This window comes from Palaemon carinicauda, chromosome 45 (assembly GCF_036898095.1).
Source record: "Palaemon carinicauda isolate YSFRI2023 chromosome 45, ASM3689809v2, whole genome shotgun sequence".
In the NCBI taxonomy this organism is placed as follows: domain Eukaryota; kingdom Metazoa; phylum Arthropoda; class Malacostraca; order Decapoda; family Palaemonidae; genus Palaemon; species Palaemon carinicauda.
In genome coordinates this window covers 173,019-192,495 of record NC_090769.1, presented here as the reverse complement: position 1 = coordinate 192,495, position 19,477 = coordinate 173,019, and the positions used below count along the sequence as shown (strand labels likewise).

General features: G+C 44.1%; 1 protein-coding gene across 3 annotated transcripts in view; it reads right to left on the bottom strand.

The window, feature by feature from the left end:
• LOC137634775 (armadillo repeat-containing protein 7) overlaps nt 1–17,008 on the bottom strand; it is a 29,091-nt gene extending 12,083 nt beyond the window's left edge. For 2 of the 3 annotated variants that reach the window (XM_068367304.1, XM_068367306.1), the window contains exon 1: nt 16,857–17,008. The gene's annotated coding sequence lies outside the window, so the exon portion shown is untranslated. Of the gene's footprint in view, nt 1–16,799 lie in introns of all 3 variants that reach the window. The other variant, XM_068367305.1, reaches the window with a different exon arrangement.
• Nucleotides 17,009–19,477: the final 2,469 nt, after the last annotated feature.

The following is a 19,477-nucleotide window of genomic DNA, read 5'->3' as shown; positions in this document are numbered from 1 at the left end:
GGAGGTCACTGTTTGCTTCCCAGTGATGCTTTCAGCAAATCTGGAGCAACAATGGTGTGGGAACTTGGTAGACTGAGTTCACCATGACGAGGAAGTTACGGGGGCGTTTCATCAAGCCGAAAGATCTTGGTCTTGTTGGGACAACTGTGCTTTCTCTTCATTTACTGACTAAGTATTATCACCGTAATCTGGTCCTTGTTGCTACCTAGTAATGTGACTGGGTTTCAAAAATATCATTCTCTGATCATTGTAAAAGGGGAGTAAGCTGTCTATCCTGGAACTTTGCCTCTACAGGGGTCAGAACAAGTAATAATTGAGAAAAAAAAAGTCCAGACATCACAAATGGTAAAGTATTAGACAGGTGGGCATGAACGCTCGTGGCGAAGGCTCCCTGAAGCTCTGGTTGTGAACTGAAATCCAAGCATAGAGGCGGAGATAAAAACAAGGCGTGAAGGCTAGGTAAAGTATCACATGTATGCGTATCCTTCAGGTTCACCGAGCGTGAGAAGTCTTTCCTGCTAGCAAATTGTACGGCACTTGCCATTCTTTGATGAGAAACTATATCCTTCGAATGGAGAGGCTGATTTCCAGTAATTACCTGACCTTCCACAAAAAATTTTACCTTAAAACCAGGAAAACCAATAGGAAGACTTCGGATGAGTCAGTCCCTTTCCCTCGAGTTCCTTCAAGAACTGAAGGCCTGTTGGTAAGGGCTGCAGAGTCAGAGGTTCTTGCCCTCTGTCTGAATGGCAATGTTAAGCTCTGGGGCTATACCGAAGTATCTGTCAGACTCTAACCTATGATCTACAAGAAACAGTTTCCTGACAGAAGACTGGGTTCCAGAAAGAAATGTGCCCAAGTCCAAGACTACATTCATTATCATCACAACCATCACAGAATCAAAAGACAATGGTGATGGAGTTACAGAGGCCTCTTAGGGAATGTCTCCAGGCAAGTGAGACGAAGATAGCTGCCAACGACTTGGCCCATACTAATCATGCTCAGTCCTGTAGGAGACCCGTCAGCGGTAGATGGAAATTGAGCTCCCATGCCTGGTACTGTACCATAACCCCTGGCAGAGATTTCGGTCAATGTCTCATGAGATTTGATCCAATTGTTTGTCCATTGCCTCAATGAATTCCTTCTTCCACCACGTTAACACTTTTGCCTCACTGGAAAGCTGCCCACTGCAGCTCATTCCTCTGAATAGCAGGAAAGAAGTCGAACATCCAGGAAGGGGTAAAAAGGCCTGCACCCTTCATCCCTGCTCGTGGAGCTTATGCTCGTTCTCTTCAGAACAGAGCATAAGTAGTGTGTGCCAGTGCGTGTGTTCGTGATAACTGAAACATGACAAATTTGTAAGTACCAGTACTTTGTATTTTTTCTAATGATACAAAACTGTAGCTATTTATACTATTTATAGGGGTACTACTTTCGGTGAAGTTGAAAGGACAAGCCATTAGATTTTTGGAGAGGGTTAACCACCCATACTGTGTTAGTGGGGGGTAGTAGCTACTCCTATCACTCACACAACTGTGACTGTAACTCAATTTGCTTAGAAGTAGACCTTCAATGGAGACAGGGTTGGATTGTATGTATGTATAAATAGCTACAGGTTTGTATCATCAGGAAAATACATATCACTTCAAAATTTGTCATTTGTTCCGTAACTAAAATACAAACGAATGCTACTTATAGGGGTTGACTCACCCATTAGGCTGGCGGACGTCCCTGCCAATCTGGCTTTACCTGGGGACTCCTCTTCATGAGAGTTGGAATCCCTAACATCTCGCTAAACCCTGCTAAGAGGAAATGTCCACTCCTTTCAGTTTAAAGGCGAGACTCTCTAGAGAGATCTCCTTTATTAATTCCTCTAAGGAATGATGTAGAGGAAGAGCTGGAAGAGCCTTGTCAAGAACCTCTTCTCTGCTGGACACCTCGAGGTGGGAGGAGTTTCGAGGACGAGCCTGAGCGAAGGGAGCTGTCACATATAGAATAATTAAAATAAAAATAAAAGTATCAGTGGGGTTAGTTCAAGTTACAGGATGTAGGGTAATGGTTGCTGGCCTATACCTCATCTCCAAGATTCCTGGGTATTGTACTCTCTCAAAAGCCACCGGGCCTGAAGACAGAGTTGCACCAATATAAACTGTTGGCATTCTTTTACTTCCCAGGTCAAAGCATGAGAGAGGTTGGACAAAAGCTGGGGCACCCTAGATTGCAGCTGCCACATAGCAAAAGGATACCACCTACAGTATCTCCTAGTGGAAGCACCTGACACACAGAGACAGGTGCCATAAAAACTCACCCTTGGAAGGAGAGTGGGGGCAGTTGGGCGCGGGAGAAGGTCGTGTGCCCTTGTCGCCACTGGGCGACCATAACGCCCAAACGACACTCCACTAAGTTGCGATCGTAGTATAGACATTCAATGTGTGCCCCTCCCTCTTCCTTGACTTGGATAGAAATTAAGATTGAAATGTTTAGTTAATAAGTCAGATTTGGGACTTGAGATAAATTGCTATTCTACTGATGGAAGCAGATTAACTGTAACTTGCTCTAAGTACGTTATTCCCGAGTATGTAACAAGTTAATTACCATTGTATTGAACCCATTAAATCAATTGAAAGTCAGCGAGAAACCTGCATTCCTTCTGTTATGTAATCCCATGATTTAGAGTTCTATTTCACTAGCCTTGAAGAAGATTTATGCTCCTTTTTGTTGTGAAAATCAGCTTAGACAATAAATCCTCTTACGATGTAAAAAATCATCTAATTCACTGCCTCTCATCATTTATTATTATTTAAATGCCCACCACCCCTGGGGGAGAGAGCTCAAGGAGTCAGAAAGCTGGGCAGAAACCTTCTGCCGGGCACTCTTCAGTCCCTGGTAATAGGGCAGGGCTGCGCTGGACTTGGCAGGCTTCCGAGTACCATAGGCAAGGTCCAAGACCGTGTGTGTCCTTCCCCTCTTGAGGAGCCATCGCCTTGTCTACCAACCCATTGGGGGCCCTCATGCAAGTTAAGACCCCCCAGAAGACGTGCTCTTACTCATTCTGCTCCGCTTCTGAAGAAGGCCTGGCAGCTGGATTGATGTCTTCCATCCAGGAGACATCCCCTCGGGGTGGGTCGTGGTCATCGTTGATAGTCGGAAGTCGATTGCCTGACCACCTTTGTGGGTCTCATCATCCTCGAAGAGGATTTAGGCAGGGTCTTTGGACTCCTTCCCCGGAGGGAAGAAAGTCCCTAAGACAGAAGGGCTAGATGGCACAACCCTCTGCAGGACAGCCGTAGGGGGAGGGATTGTACCCTCCACAGGTCTGGAGACTATCCTACGCTCTCGGGGGGACCTCTTCGATGGTAGAAGGCTGGAACGAGTCATAATATAGAGACTCTTCCCTATGCAAGGAGTCAACTCGAGTCGATGGACGTGTAGCCAGAGGGCAAGGTGGAGCGGGCATGAAAACAATCGACCTTCCCTTGGATGTCCTGACAGGGGTCAGCTTGACCCTAGATGAGGTTACTTCGTCAGGGGCTTCTCTCTTCCGCTACAGGGGAGAGGTAGAAACCTTAGTCTCATGCTGGGAAGGAACCATGGATCCACGCCTTGGATCCGAAGATGGATCCAGAGGGATCCTGGGAGTCTTCGAAGATAGAGCTGTAGCCATGCCCAAAGCAAAAGCCTGGCTAACAGCTCTAACCAAGGCTCCGAACCATGGTTCTTGTCCAATAGTGGTGCTGTCGGAAAGTTCCCCTGAAGGGAACAACAAAGAAGGCATCCGCAAAGGAGTCCTATCTGCTGTCAGGACTGTCTTCAAGGAAGGCTGCTGTACGGCAGTCTCTTTCCCATAAAACGGGACCGGCCGTGATGGGGGAATCTTCGGGATCTTAAATTCCTGAAGTCTACTCTTTTCTGCTCTCCGCTGCGAACACGATGGTCTGCGTTTGAGGGGAGGTGAATAAGGTGAAGGTGAACAATGAGGAGACTTATGAGTCTCTGGCTGGGGCTCTCGAGCTTGAGGAGGAGAAGACCTAACAAGTTTCTCTTCCCGAGAGCGGCGTCTCACTTTAGAGCGTTGTTGTTCAGGCGAACGCAGGCGACAGCCGGGAGATGGTTCCTACTGATGATGTGCTGTGGCCGCGAGGTCACAAGAAGCTGTCTGCCTGTGAGAAGAGGCTTGTCGGTCGTCAGAGGGTCATCTAGGCGATCAGTGGGATGGCAAACAACGATCAGCAAGAGGCTGGTGTCGTTTAACATCATCTTTGGTGGAGTGACGAGTCGTTGGGGAACGACGAGAGGGTTGAGACACAGCTGACGATTGTTGACATGTGCTGACGAGATGGCGAATCGTAGGCTGCTGACGGACAAAGAGTCGGCGATCAGTGAGAGGGTGACTGGCGAGCCGCAGGCTGTCATGAGGGGTTGTGACCCTTAGAAAAGGAGTCAGCAGCAAGAGAATATTGCGAGCAGATCTTAGTCGGCGAACGACGAGCAGCGTCTCGGTAACGAGTCGTCTAACAGACAGGAAGGCTGGAATTGGCCGGCGAACCACAAACCAAAGGAGAGGCAGGATAGTCTGTCGACCGCTGCAGGGGAGGCGAACGACGAGACTGCGGCAAATCCGGGGAAACGGGCAAGGGTAGGGAACCAGGAGAACTTGTAGAAGGCAGATAGCCAAAAGGGATCACTCTGAAGACGACACTGGAGTCGAACAGACGTCTTTTCACCGAAGGTGAAGGAGGACATCTGAGGTGAAGAGGAGGGAGAGCCTCTGCAGGGGAGGGTTGACCAGCATACCGATCATCCTCAGGCCTCCGAAGAGGAGTCTTTATGGGTGGTCTTTTTTTGTGAAGTAGAGATGATCACCTGCAAGAGAGACATGCCTTGGACTTTGCTCCACCCCCGAAGGATAGTCGGAGATGGGGCGAGCATATTCCTCAGCAGCGGTGGACGTTCCAGAGGAAGAGGCAGAAACGGAGTCAATGGGCTGGGCAGCAGAAGACTCCTCAGGCACAACAGGGTCGATACTGAGAAGGGCCAACAGTTTGACCTCCGAAGCAGAAGACCACTGCATCTCCTCACCTAGCTGAAGGAGCTGCACCAACACCTCCTTGGAAGGCGGAACTGAAAATCCCACGGCCAACACGGAAAAAGGCAAGAAATAGATAAGAACTCCCCCCCGGGGGGAAAGACAAGGCCGCTTTGCTAGGGGAAGCAATACTGTGTCTCAAGAACTGGAGGAAGCTGGCCGAGAAGAAGCTTCGGAGGAAGGTCAGGGGGCAGAAGCTTTGGGTTTCTTCTGCTTCGAAGATTTCCAAGGAGAAGAATCCCTTCTAGACTTCTTTTGCTCTTGCCTAAACCTCGCCCACTGCGAGGCAGACCTTTCCTGACACTCAACACACTTATTATCCTAGTGGATAATGAGTGGAATCCTTAACCGTGCCCCTGCAAGCCAAAGACAATCGGTGATGGTCGGTGTCCAATGCGGACATAAACGTCCCGCAGGAGAGGCCTTCGGACCCAGGGCAGGAGCAAAAACACAAAATGAAAAGAAAAAGCACAAAAAGATTAATAATGGCAGTCCAAATTGGAGAAGAGGAAGTGCGGTAACTAGCGTTCTCCATCTGAGCCAAAAACAAAGTGAGTTACAAGCACAGGTGAACGACTGAGAGGGGTAGCTATTATTCCCCACAACCCCCCCCCCCCCCCGGGTAACTAGCAGTATGGGTAGTTAACCCTGGCTAAAAATCTAATGGCTCGTCCTTTCAGCTTCGCCGAAAGTAATACCGTTGGTTTGCATTCCAGTTACAGAACAACTAAGCCCTGGGAGCTAGTGCTTGTTCTCATAAGAACCCACAGTTAGTCCTCGTTATCCTGAGAACCACGCATTCTGAGCTGGTGCTTGTTCTTGTGAGAACCGAGCACCCAAAGCAAGTGCCTGGTCTTGTGAGAACCAAGTATCTGGTATCTGGATTTGGTGCTTGTTTTCTTGAGAAACAAGTCCTAGAATCTAGTGTATTTATTCATTCTCTTGAGTTAAACACAGGCGAGACCCTCTCCAGTACGGCGATTGGTCTAAATGGGAAGACCTGGTGATGGTACATATCCTACCGTTTAATAAACTAGGCAAGGGCATACTAGCAAGTCTACCCTTCCTGGAGGAGAGAGTCCTAGTAATGCCATTTTTCTCCAGGTGAGCAGCACTGGGTGATCAAATACCTGTCCTAAGCTGGGGGGGAGAGATCCTCATTAACACCTGTTCAAGCATGCTATGACATCCCAGTTCTTGTATATGTGACAGGAAAGACTGAAATGAGAAGCGGCCAGATCCAATCATAAACACGCATTTCTTTATGGAAAATTCAGTCGGGAATCAGTCTTTGAGTTTGGGCATTGGCCGGTAAAGAAAAACTAAGTACAGTAATGCCTACGGAACATCCCAAGGTAGGACTGACAAGGGCGAATATCCCTCCAGACCAGCAGTGCTCGTGCCCAGTCCCACACGGAACTAATCACCTGGATAAGATTGTAGGCTCCTTCGCTGTGTACCAAAACGTTTGGTACAGCACTGCTCCTCCCACGAAACCTGGCAGAGAAATCAGGTGAGTCTTGCAAGACTCTGCCAAAGGTGTTGGGAAGGAACAGGCAAGCTAGTTACCTGGGAGAGTAGAGCAGCCCCTTTATCCCCAGACTTGAAACATAACTACAGTATTACCTAAGAAAGAGTGTAAGTTTCTGCTTGCATGATTTCTGATTGTGACTAACAATCGCGGCAGTCGATAGCGTGAGTCCCGATCGTGGGCAGTGATAGAATGATTCCTGATCACAGGCAGCGATAGCATGATTCCCAATTGCAAGCAACTATAACATAATTCCTTCCCAATGGCGCAGGTGACCGCATAATGTACTTGTAATCTGAGAAGTGATCACCAAAGCAATATCATGGCTCCGATAATGAGCAGCAATTGCATACTTTCCGATCATAGCCAGCTACCTCATAGTGGTTGCCAGTCACATGCCTGTTTACACCTCTTTAAAGTTTTAACTGCCGTGTTCCAACTCCACTATACAGGTATCCATTTTCCTATAGTAAAAGACGATGTTTTGTAATTGTGCTGGAACAATTCCCATTTGGGTGAAAATTACAGCAAGTACTGTACTGTATCATAGTTACCTTAATTGGTTGAAAACGTTTGGTAATTATCAAATAATCAAAAGATCCATACTCTTTACATGGAAAATTAACAAATCACTCACCATCCAACCATTTCTCGACTAAAGTTTAAGCAACTTTGGTTGGAAAAAATTAAATTACCATATTGTAGCCACCAATAAAATCACAGTTAATACGGTATACGATAAATTAATTTCTAGCGAAACTCAAATTCGCTATAAGAAAGTGACGAGTGTGGCTAGTTTGGCCTTTTTCCTCCTTGTATGACTAATCAGGGCTGGAGCATAACTTACGATTTGGTTATTTGCATTCGCTTTTTCTGCTATTCTATTTTTTGTATGACGTAACCATTATCTGTGTTTTTACCAAATAAAGAGCTTCCAGATATTTGTGCCTAAGTTCCCAGATGTTATTTATAAGAGACTTTTTTTTTTTTCACCTCCACTTCAGTTCCAGAGATGTCTTTCAGAGGAGTTCATTATGTTTAGAAATTTAGTGTAGTTTCATCTATTTCAGTAATTTATCCTGTAATAAATGCTGTCTACTCAGTATACTATATATCTATTGTTGCTCATCTTTAGGAAAAAAAATCCTTGAAATAATGAACCACGTAACTGGCGTACAAAACTCATCATCTACCGCTTGCCAAAACAGATGAGCAATGAGGTTACATTTATTAGTGAGCAAAGCAAGCCATGGTGGAGCAAAAATCAGGTGATTATGATACCTTATTAGTATCCAACGGAGATGGCGTGTAAGGCACATACACATAACGCTTTCCTGAACAGAGGAGCAGTGAGATTATGTTTATTTGCGAGAGGAGCGAGGCACGGCGGAGCAAAATTCCTCTGAGGAACACATGAATTACAGGTAATTATGATACTTTAATTTCAAGCCACTTACACAGACCATATATTTTTCTAATTACAATTACATTATGTCTCTGTGCATTTCTGACCATTATCCTCGATGCAAATCACTCATATTTTGTGTTTCCCCACTAATAACCCCAGTTTCCTACTGGGATTTCCCATTATTGATTTTATATAAGGAGGTAGAAAAACTCGAAGTGAACGTAGTCCATGGGGACAGGGTAAGCTAAGAATATAGTAGCATACGGCGAGTCACAAGGAGCATAAACCCCATAGGTAAGCATATAGCTCCTAGGTTAGGTTAGGTAGGGAACCTTAGGTTATGTGGTGTTCATGCGTTCGTTTATAAAATGTGGTCGTTAGTCTGACCCAACAAACTATATAAGCCTTCCAAACTCATGAACACGTTGTTTGCCCAATATTCATTGTAAAAAAAAGGATAAAACACAAAATAGCAAGTAGGAAAAATGTATGGGGGAGCCTTTGTATATCAGCGGCCAATTCGCCAGCGAGCATAACGTAAGGACACCAAGTAAACTAAACTTTCCCCCCTAACCTAACCTATAAGACGTGTCCTTACCTACTTACCTAACAGGGGGCTAACGCCCCCTTGCGACCCCCCTTGAGCTGCTGTATTGTTAATCAGCAGCTATCATACACCTCTACATGGGTCATGTATTAAGCTAGAAATTCAAGTATCACATATTTAGCAAAATTCCTTACCCAATTTGCTAATTAATTTTAAGTCATTGCAGTTGAAATGTAAACTTTGGCCACGAACAAAGTTATTTGCTTACAAGAGCACGCTCTCCATTTACTCCAAAAATGTTATTTTCATTAGTAAAATAAATTTTTGAATATACTTACCCGATGATCATGTAGCTGTCAACTCTGTTGCCCGACAGAAATCTACGGTCGGGATACGCCAGCGATCGCTATACAGGTGGGGGTGTACACAACAGCGCCATCTGTGAGCAGGTACTCAAGTACTTCTTGTCAACAAGAACTCAATTTTCTCCTCGGTCCACTGGTTCTCTATGGGGAGGAAGGGCGGGTCCTTAAATTCATGATCATCGGGTAAGTATATTCAAAAATTTATTTTACTAATGAAAATAACATTTTTCAATATTAATCTTACCCGATGATCATGTAGCTGATTCACACCCAGGGTGGTGGGTGGAGACCAGCATACATGTTAACAAAGAAGCTAAGTATCCCGTATTTCATTTTATTAGTTATTCAAAAATAACATAAAATAAATAAGTACCTGGTAAGGAAGACGACTTGAACCATTACTCTGCCTTTATTAAGTACGTCTTCCTTACTGAGCGTAGCGGTCCTCTTAGGATGCTGAACGACTCTTAGGTGCTGAAGTATAAAGGGCTGCAACCCATACTAAAGGACCTCATCACAACCTCTAACCTCGGCGCTTCTCAAGAAAGAATTGACCACCCGCCAAATCAACAAGGATGCGGAAGGCTTCTTAGCCGACCGTACAACCCATAAAAAGTATTCAAGAGAAAGGTTAAAACGGTTATGGGATTATGGGAATGTAGTGGCTGAGCCCTCACCTACTACTGCACTCGCTGCTACGAATGGTCCCAGGGTGTAGCAGTTCTCGTAAAGAGACTGGACATCTTTGAGATAGAATGATGCGAACACTGACTTGCTTCTCCAATAGGTTGCATCCATAACACTCTGCAGAGAATGGTTCTGTTTGAAGGCCACTGAAGTAGCCACAGCTCTCACTTCATGTGTCCTTACCTTCAGCAAAGCAAGGTCTTCTTCCTTCAGATGAGAATGTGCTTCCCTAATCAGAAGCCTGATGTAGTAAGAAACTGAGTTCTTAGACATTGGAAGAGAAGGCTTCTTGATAGCACACCATAAGGCTTCTGATTGTCCTCGTAAAGGTTTTGACCTTTTTAGATAGTACCTAAGAGCTCTAACTGGGCAAAGTACTCTCTCCAGTTCGTTCCCCACCAAGTTGGACAGGCTTGGGATCTCGAACGACTTAGGCCAAGGACGTGAAGGAAGCTCGTTTTTAGCAAAAAACCGAGCTGCAAGGAACATGTAGCCGTTTCAGATGTGAAAACTATGTTCCTGCTGAAGGCGTGGATCTCACTTACTCTTTTAGCTGTTGCCAAGCACACGAGGAAAAGAGTTTTTAATGTGAGGTCCTTAAAAGAGGCTGATTGGAGAGGTTCAAATCTTGATGACATAAGGAACCTTAGGACCACGTCTAGATTCCAGCCTGGAGTGGACAACCGACGTTCCTTTGAGGTCTCAAAAGACCTAAGGAGGTCCTGTAGATCTTTGTTGGTGGAAAGATCCAAGCCTCTGTGGCGGAAAACCGCTGCCAACATACTTCTGTAACCCTTGATCGTAGGAGCTGAAAGGGATCTTACGTTCCTTAGATGTAACAGGAAGTCAGCAATCTGGGTTACAGTGGTACTGGTTGAGGAAAACTGCATTGGCCTTGCACCAGCTTCGGAAGACTTCCCATTTAGACTGATAGACTCTGAGAGTGGATGTCCTCCTTGCTCTGGCAATCGCTCTGGCTGCCTCCTTCGAAAAGCCTCTAGCTCTTGAGAGTCTTTCGATAGTCTGAAGGCAGTCAGACGAAGAGCGTGGAGGTTTGGGTGTACCTTCTTTACGTGAGGTTGACGTAGAAGGTCCACTCTTAGAGGAAGAGTCCTGGGAATGTCGACCAGCCATTGCAGTACCTCTGTGAACCATTCTCTCGCGGGCCAGAGGGGAGCAACCAACGTCAGCCGTGTCCCTTTGTGAGAGGCGAACTTCTGAAGTACCCTGTTGACAATCTTGAACGGCGGGAATGCATACAGGTCGAGATGGGACCAATCCAGCAGAAAAGCATCCACATGAACTGCTGCTGGGTCTGGAATCGGAGAACAATACAACGGGAGCCTCTAGGTCATCGAGGTAGCGAACAGATCTATGGTTGGCTGACCCCACAGGGCCCAAAGTCTGCTGCAAACATTCTTGTGAAGGGTCCACTCTGTGGGGATGACCTGACCCTTCCGGCTGAGGCGATCTGCCATGACATTCATATCGCCCTGAATGAACCTCGTTACCAGCGTGAGCTTTCGATCTTTTGACCAGATGAGGAGGTCCCTTGCGATCTAGAACAACTTCCTCGAATGAGTCCCTCCCTGCTTGGAGATGTAAGCCAAGGCTGTGGTGTTGTCGGAGTCCACCTCCACCACCTTGTTTAGCTGGAGGGACTTGAAGTTTATCAAGGCCAGATGAACCGCCAACAACTCCTTGCAATTGATGTGAAGTGTCCTTTGCTCCTGATTCCATGTTCCCTAGCATTCCTGTCCGTCCAATGTCGCACCCCAGCCCGTGTCTGATGCGTCCGAGAAGAGACGGCGGTCGGGGTTCTGAACAGCCAAAGGTAGACCTTCCTTGAGAAGAAAGCTGTTCTTCCACCACGTTAGAGTAGACCTCATCTCTTCGGAAACAGGAACTGAGACCGTCTCTAGCGTCATGTCCTTTATCCAGTGAGCAGCTAGATGATACTGAAGGGGGCGGAGGTGGAGTCTCCCTAACTCGATGAACAGGGCCAGCGATGAAAGTGTCCCTGTTAGACTCATCCACTGCCTGACTGAGCATCGGTTCCTTCTCAGCATGCTCTGGATGCATTCTAGGGCTTGGTTGATCCTTGGGGCCGACGGAAAAACCCGAAAAACTCGACTCTGAATCTCCATACCCAGGTAGACAATGGTCTGGGATGGGACGAGCTGGGACTTCTCTAAATTGACCAGGAGGCCCAGTTCCTTGGTCAGATCCATAGTCCATCTGAGATTATCCAGACAGCGACGACTTGTGGGAGCTCTTAAAAGCCAGTCGTCTGACGGAGCCGGACACAAGATCATGGTACTGCTGCACAGTCTGTGAACTGTCAACCATGGGGAAGCGAGGAAGTACAGCGACAACCCGAAACTGTCTAGACTGTCTGGGTAGTACAGACAACTCCTTATCGGGTTGCTGAGGTTGCCGCACTGCGTCACAACAAGTCACCTCTGCTGGTTGTTGAACGACTTCCCAGTGACACACTGACTCCGTAAAAAAAAATCCTCTATCAAGGACTAAGCTTGGACTGCATGTCTTGCAACAAAGCTCAAGGTCTATGGGAGCAGGTGTGGCAACAGACGGGGTTAGCGACTGAAGCGGAACCATTTACCCTCCCTGGAAGCATGTTATGCTTAAATAAAAGTCCATAGGAGGCTAAGCAGCTTAAGGCTCCTCTCCAAATGACAGAGTCCTCAAGGGAATATCAGAAGGAGGGAGAACAGCACTTTCTCATCTACAGGAACCATATCCGAGAAAAGCTAAGTTCTCTCAGTGAGGGTTTCACTGGTGCAAAAGCAGCAGACCAGAAGGCAACGTTATGAAACTGCTTGACAGTCTGTGAACTGTCAAAAACTGAACTGTCAACCACAACAGGAGCGTGAGGACATACAGCACTGGTGTATAAGTAGCAGACCAGAAGGCAACGTCATGTAACTGCATGACAGTTTGTGAGTTGGCAACAACCAAAGATGTGTGGGGAAGCCTCAACTCCTGCCTGACTAGTTTGCTGCTGGCGAGTGGCGGTAACCACAGTGTGTTGCGGAGGCTGACACACCGTGTCAAAACACGTCAGCTTGTGGTAGCTCCCGCACGGCAACGGAGTGCTCTGTGTGTGGGAGTCATCATACATCTGGCAGGGTTGACTGTGCATGGGTGGAGGAGCTCTCACAACAAGAGTGTGAGAGCATGAAGCCATGCCGGGCGCACAACCGTGGGAGGTGTAGGCCCACGGGTGCATCGTCAACCTTCTCCGCAGTCGGAGTGTGGGAGCTGGCAACAACAAAAGCAGAGTGCTGGTGCGTGGGAGGGGCTGCGGTGGGTTGAGGAGCATGCGGTATGGTATGCAGAGCATGCTGTAAGGTATGCAGAGCATGCTGTAAGGAATGCAGAGCATGCTGTAAGGTATGCAGAGCATGCTGTAAGGTATGCAGAGCATGCGGTATGGTATGCAGAGCATGAGGTAAGGCATGCGGCTCATGCTGCATGGTATGCGGCTCATGCTGCATGGTATGCGGCTCATGCTGCATGGTATGCGGAGCATGCTGTGAGGTCTGCAGAGCATGCTGCATGGGCTGAGGAGAATGCCACATAGTGCTGGAACCCGGCCACTCCTGATGCGGCAGCTCACGCATGTTAGCAGATGGTGCAGCAAGAACATGCGTCTGGCAGTGAGGACTGCGCATCGGTGGAGGAGCTCTCACAGGTGTGGTGTGGGAGCAGGCAGCCGCAGTATCTGCTGAGCGCACAACCTCGGCGGGTTGTAGGTAAACAGGCTGCATTGTCAACCTTCCAGCATGATACTCCTGCATGAAGGAGCAAGCTGAGACTGTATAGTCTGCAGCATGGACCACTAGGGTCTATGAAAGACAACAACAAACGGAGCTACTGTCCGTTGTGACTGAGGGTCTAAAACAGCTGGTGCGGCAACAGACGGAGTTACTGCCTGTTGCGGTACCACCTAGCCTCTCTTAGGAGGTGTGCAGTTGTCGTACTGCAGCGAGTCCGAACTGACCCAGTGGCTACACCTAGGCCGTTGGACTTGCGCGGAAGGGACCGACTTGCACTTAAAAGCTGCAAGATTTGGTCCATGGTTTCTGCGAGAAACCTCTTCCGCAGACGAGGAATAAATGGGCTCTCTCGTCTTTGTGTGGGTGGGGTGATCACGTCGGCAACGTGTGTAGATACACCCGAAACCACAGAGGGAAACGTCTGTTCGTCGATCAAGGCCTGAGGAACCCATAAGTCCTTCGACATTACTTCTCCCCTGGGGTTGGGAGCTTGTAAGAGGTATCGGACTAGGTGAACCACTGGCACGAACAGACGAACCCTCGAACGCAACACTGTAACACTTTGCGCATATCACTTTATCACTTTTGATTTTCTGTTTGCACTTATTTCACTGAACTCGAAACTTTAAGTGGTTTGTACCTGAAACACGCAATCCTATCCTTCATTAAAAGGTAGTAATTGCGAAAACAGTATTACAAAGTAACAGAAAAACATAATGAAAGATAAAGAATTCAGTGGCTGGAAAAGAGACTAAACACTAGATCAAATAAACTACGTTTAAAATCTCTCACCGCATAAAGCCTGGGAACAAGAATAAAACTCTAGAAACGTTTTACCTTCTTCCCCTCTATCGACTAGGGAGAAGAGCAAAAAAAAAAAAAAAAAAAAAAAAAAACGAGAACGTTACCCGCTTGAACGAAACGTTTATCCTCCTCTCTCTCCCTCCGTCTCTATCTCTCTCTCTCTCTCTCTAGACTTAGAACCTGAGAGATGAGCCCAATTATATATATCGTTAAAACATATTATTTGTTAAAGGAAAAAAACTGAAAGGTTTCCCAAATAAAAAGCTCCTTTATTAGAATTAAAACCATTTAAGCTAAGAAAGAATGAACGAAACGCTAGAATCGGTTTACTCTTACTGCAACGTGAAACCGTGAATACTCTCTCTCTATCGTAACGATAGAGCGCAAGTTGAACGTTCTGAACGTCAACAACTGCGGAGACTAAACAAAACGTTAGTTCAACTTTGAAAACAGTACGAGACTTATCAAAGAAATTCTTTCAAAAACATAAAATTAAAATAGCATAAATTCTGAACAGGAAAAACGATATGACGAGCTCAATGTTAATTAACTTCGGTTCCAAGTAAGGACCGCCTACTATTAGGAAAGGTCGCATATTTTTTTTTTTTTTTTTTTTTAAGGAAAGTTAATCGAAGAGGCCTATAAATGGCGGAGAGATATAAAATAAAAAGTGAAAGAGAGTCTATACTCTCTTCGACACCAACACTTCCGTCTAAGGGAAGGGTCGGCCATTTAAAAGTGAAAGAGAGTCCATACTCTCTTCGTCACCATAATTAATTCAAATTAATTCCAAAAGCTTGCTAAGCTAAAGATAAAGCTTCCTGAATAGCGAAGGCTAAACTCTAGAGCAAATACATCACCAAATCGTGAACAATAACTCCAGAATCAACAGCGTATCCAAGTAGGTCTAGCCGGAGGCACGACAGAGGAAAAATTGAGTTCTTGTTGACAAGAAGTACTTGAGTACCTGCTCACAGATGGCGCTGTTGTGTACACCCCCACCTGTATAGCGATCGCTGGCGTATCCCGACCGTAGATTTCTGTCGGGCAACAGAGTTGACAGCTACATGATCATCGGGTAAGATTAATATTGAAAACTATGCATTCCTGCAGCTCTCCTCTTCTTTTACAGTAATTATGAGGTTCTTTAAATGCTGGGAAAGCAAAAAATAGCAAGATATGTTGCACAAGGGGGAGGGGGGAGGGGGAGAGGTTGGTGGGGGTACTAAACCTCCTGAAACCGACATCGTCAACCAAAGAGAAGTTCGTGACGTCTGGGAAAACTAGTCATTCTCAAAAACATTATGTAAAAAAATACTCGGAGCCTTTGTAGGGTGACGGCCAGATCCCGTAGAAAACGGGAATATTCTGAACTGTGGCCGTCGTTCTAAAAACGATTTTGCCGGGAGAAGCTAACTTAAAAAACCCACCTAACCTATGCTAAAAGCCGTATCCTTACCCAGGGGGGCTTCGCCCCCCGGACCCCCCCCCCCCCTTACACAACAGTTTCCTTACCTACGAGTACGACGGGAGAAGCTAACTTAAAAAACCCACCTAACCTATGCTAAAAGCCGTGTCCTTACCCAGGGGGGCTGTGCCCCCCCAGACCCCCCCTTACACAACATATTCAAGATCCGTAGACCATTTCCAAACGTTTTCATTCTATACAAGATTACACGCGGAGCGATAATAAGCAAATTAGGACGCTTGGCCGTAGCGCTACAAACTACCCAAATACTCATTACTAAGATTCATTATCAATTATTTACCAGATATAAAATATACAATTCACAAATCATGCCACTTTTGAGTAATTACTCCATTTCTAATCTAGTATATATTTTGAATATATACCAAATGTGCGCTGACGTCACGAACTTTTCTTTGATCGACTCTGTTGATGGTGTCGGTTCCAGGTCATTTAGTACCTCCTCCACCAACACCTCCCCCTCCCCCCTTGTGCACCATATCTTGCTATTTTTTGCTTTCCCAGCATTTAAAGAACCTCCTAATTACTGTATAAAAAGAGGAGAGCTGCAGGACTGTATAATTACTGAGTAAATGGAGAGCGTGCTCTTGTAAACAAATACCGAAACAAATTTGGTTAACCCAAAAATTGATGGACCACAATCCAACATATATTGTTAGGGAAAAATGGTCTCCTCACCTATACAATACAAGTAATTTGCTATATTACACTAAGTGGAACTGCAAATAAAACCTGCAAATTCATAATATTCAAAGTCTCTTCAATTCTGACTGAATTTACTTAATGAAAGTTTGCATACTACCAATAAGGAAACGACTCCTAAACTGGAAGTAAATAGAAAGTCAGGCCAGGCTAGCCTTATCTTCGCTAGAAATTGTGCAAGTACGCAAATAAATATACACACATTATGTAAATTTAAATTTAATCTCAATAGCTTCACAACAAATGAAAGATTAGCAGAGAAATTGAGGGTTAAACATAAAATTAAAGACTAATTCCGCTGTTTGACTACCCTAACGGTCTGAAGGTTGGGCTATCAGAGAATGCGTAAAAGGTATAAATGTCGTTGTCACTTTACTTACGGCTTGCCAGTCCTTAATATTGCTTTACAGTGATGGTCAAAATGACATTTCACGTACCTACATGATTGACCCACTATTACGTGGTTTGCTAAGCCTTAAATTCGATGATACATTTTATCATATGTCGATTTGTTGTTCTCCGTTCGTGGTTTCTGGTCTTGGCTGGTTTGTTTAACAGAAATAGTGACAGATTTTGAGGGAAGCATGCCACTATTTCGGCTAGGTTTATTCCACATTTAGGAGATTATTTGATATTGCTATAATTTTTCATTTAAAATATATATAAAATTCTCTAAATTGTCATAATATACGTACATTAAACAAAGAAACGATATTTTCCGAAAGACAAGGACATCAGTAATTACCCTTATATCTATTTTATGATCTTCCTGCTTCAAACTCTACTTCTTTTTTTCTTGTAATGGATGGAGAGGCTATATTATAGAACACTAGATGAATAGAAGAAACATTGACTCAATTTTTTTAATTAAATTTAAGATAGAATCTCCTGGACAGTATCATAAGGATGATTTTAGTGTTATCTAAGATAAGAATAAGACTATAAGGTAATAAGAAACAGATATCAAGAATACATTTTCTAAACATCGTAAGCAACAAGTTTAGAAAGTAACGTTTGCTAAAATACACATGTATATAATTTAGATATTGGATAGAATTCAGTCCACATAGATTAACATTGTGTGTGTACGTGAGAGAGAGAGAGAGAGAGAGAGAGAGAGAGAGAGAGAGAGAGAGAGAGAGAGAGAGAGAGAGAGAGAGAGAGAGAGAGAGAGAGTTGTAATCACCAGCAAATTCTATATTGTTATGACTGTTGTGGCAAAATGATTGGTACAAAATTATACATACATACATACATACATACATACATACATACATACATGCATATAATTTAAGCTCACAACAGAATCGAGGAAAAGCGCTTAGACCGCCCAAGAGTATGTTAACATTAAAAAATAAGTTCTTAAGAATACTTACTCAAAACTCATTCCTTTACAATATGCTTTGAACAAAGCTACACCTGTCCCATATACATCTTTCCTTTGTTTGTCTGAATTCCCAAGATTCATATACTCAAGAGTATTATAGTCTTAAGTGGTTGGTTATCTTTTCGTTTCATGTATTTGTTTGAAAATGCTTGTATTATAATTTTCCCTCCTGCCTTGCTAGTTTACTATACCCAAGAATAAGTTTTTAATTTCAGATACTGTATATTATGAGATTTAGGGGAAGAATATGCCTGAATATGAGTTATACTGTGATGACTATGCTGGAACTCTTCGGGCGGAACAACAAATAATTGATAAGATAAGATTTGTGACTTTAGTATATGTTGAATAATTTCCTAACTTTAAATTATTCATGTCCACTCAAAACAACATACAACGAGAATGAATGGTTATTATTATTATTATTATTATTATTATTATTATTATTATTATTATTATTATTATTATTATTAGCCTTGTTACAACCCTAGTTGGAAAAGCAAGATGATATAAGTCCAAGGGCTCCAACAAGGAAAAATAGCCCAGTAAGGAAAGGAAATAAGTAAATAACTAAACGATGAGGAAAAATTAGCCATAAATTATTCTAAAAACAGTAACAATATCAAAATAGAAATGTCATATATAAACTATAAAAAGACGTATGTCAGCCTGTTCAACATAAATCCCAACTTACAAAGTGTACGCTTTTTTATTACCTTATTGGGTCCTTTGACTGGCCAGGCATACTACAATAGATCCCTCTCTCTGGTTACGGATAATTTTTCTTTTGCCCACACATACATCGAATAGTCTGACATATTCTTTCCCCATTCTCCACTATCCTTATACATTTGATAACAGGTTATCAAACATTTGTTTCTTTTTCACTTAAGTGGTTAACTACTGCACTGTAGCTTCCAGTGGCTACTTTCCTCTTGGTAAGGGTAGAAAAAAACTCTAGCTATGGTAAGTAGCTCTTCTAGGAGAAAGACACTCCAAAACAAAAATAAGACATTGATCTCTAATCTTGGGTAGTGCCATAGTCTCTGTACCATGGCCTTCCACTGTATTGGGGTAGAATTATCTTGCTTTAATGTATACTCGGGCACACTAAGCTATCATATTTCTCTTCCTCTTGTTTTCAAGTTTTTATAATTCATATAGGAAAAGAAAGTATTTTAATGTTGCTATGGTTCTTAAGATATTTCATTTTGATCGTTCATAACGTCTCTTGTAGTTTATATATATCCTTATTTCCTTTCCTCACTGAGCTACTTTCCCTATTAGAGCCCTTGGGCTTATAGCATTCTTCTTTTCCAATTAGGGTAGTTGCTTAACAAGTAATTATAATAACAATGATAATAATTGCCTAGCATACAATAAATGTTACATAAAAAAACATTATAAATCAATCCTTTACAATACCAGGCAGAAGGATGTGGACACTGCTTTTTCTACTGACGTCAATTAAATGATGGTGTTCATTGCATCATCACTTGAATGGGCATGATGCATATGCCTAACAATGAAGATTACTAGTCGCAAAGTACGAGGAAGCCCCAGGTGGCCGATGTAAAGTCGTCCAAAAGGTTTCAGTTTTTCAGTTTATGTGGTCCCTTATTCACAGTAAAAAAAAAAAAAAAAAAAAAAAAAAAAAAAAGCGAGAATACC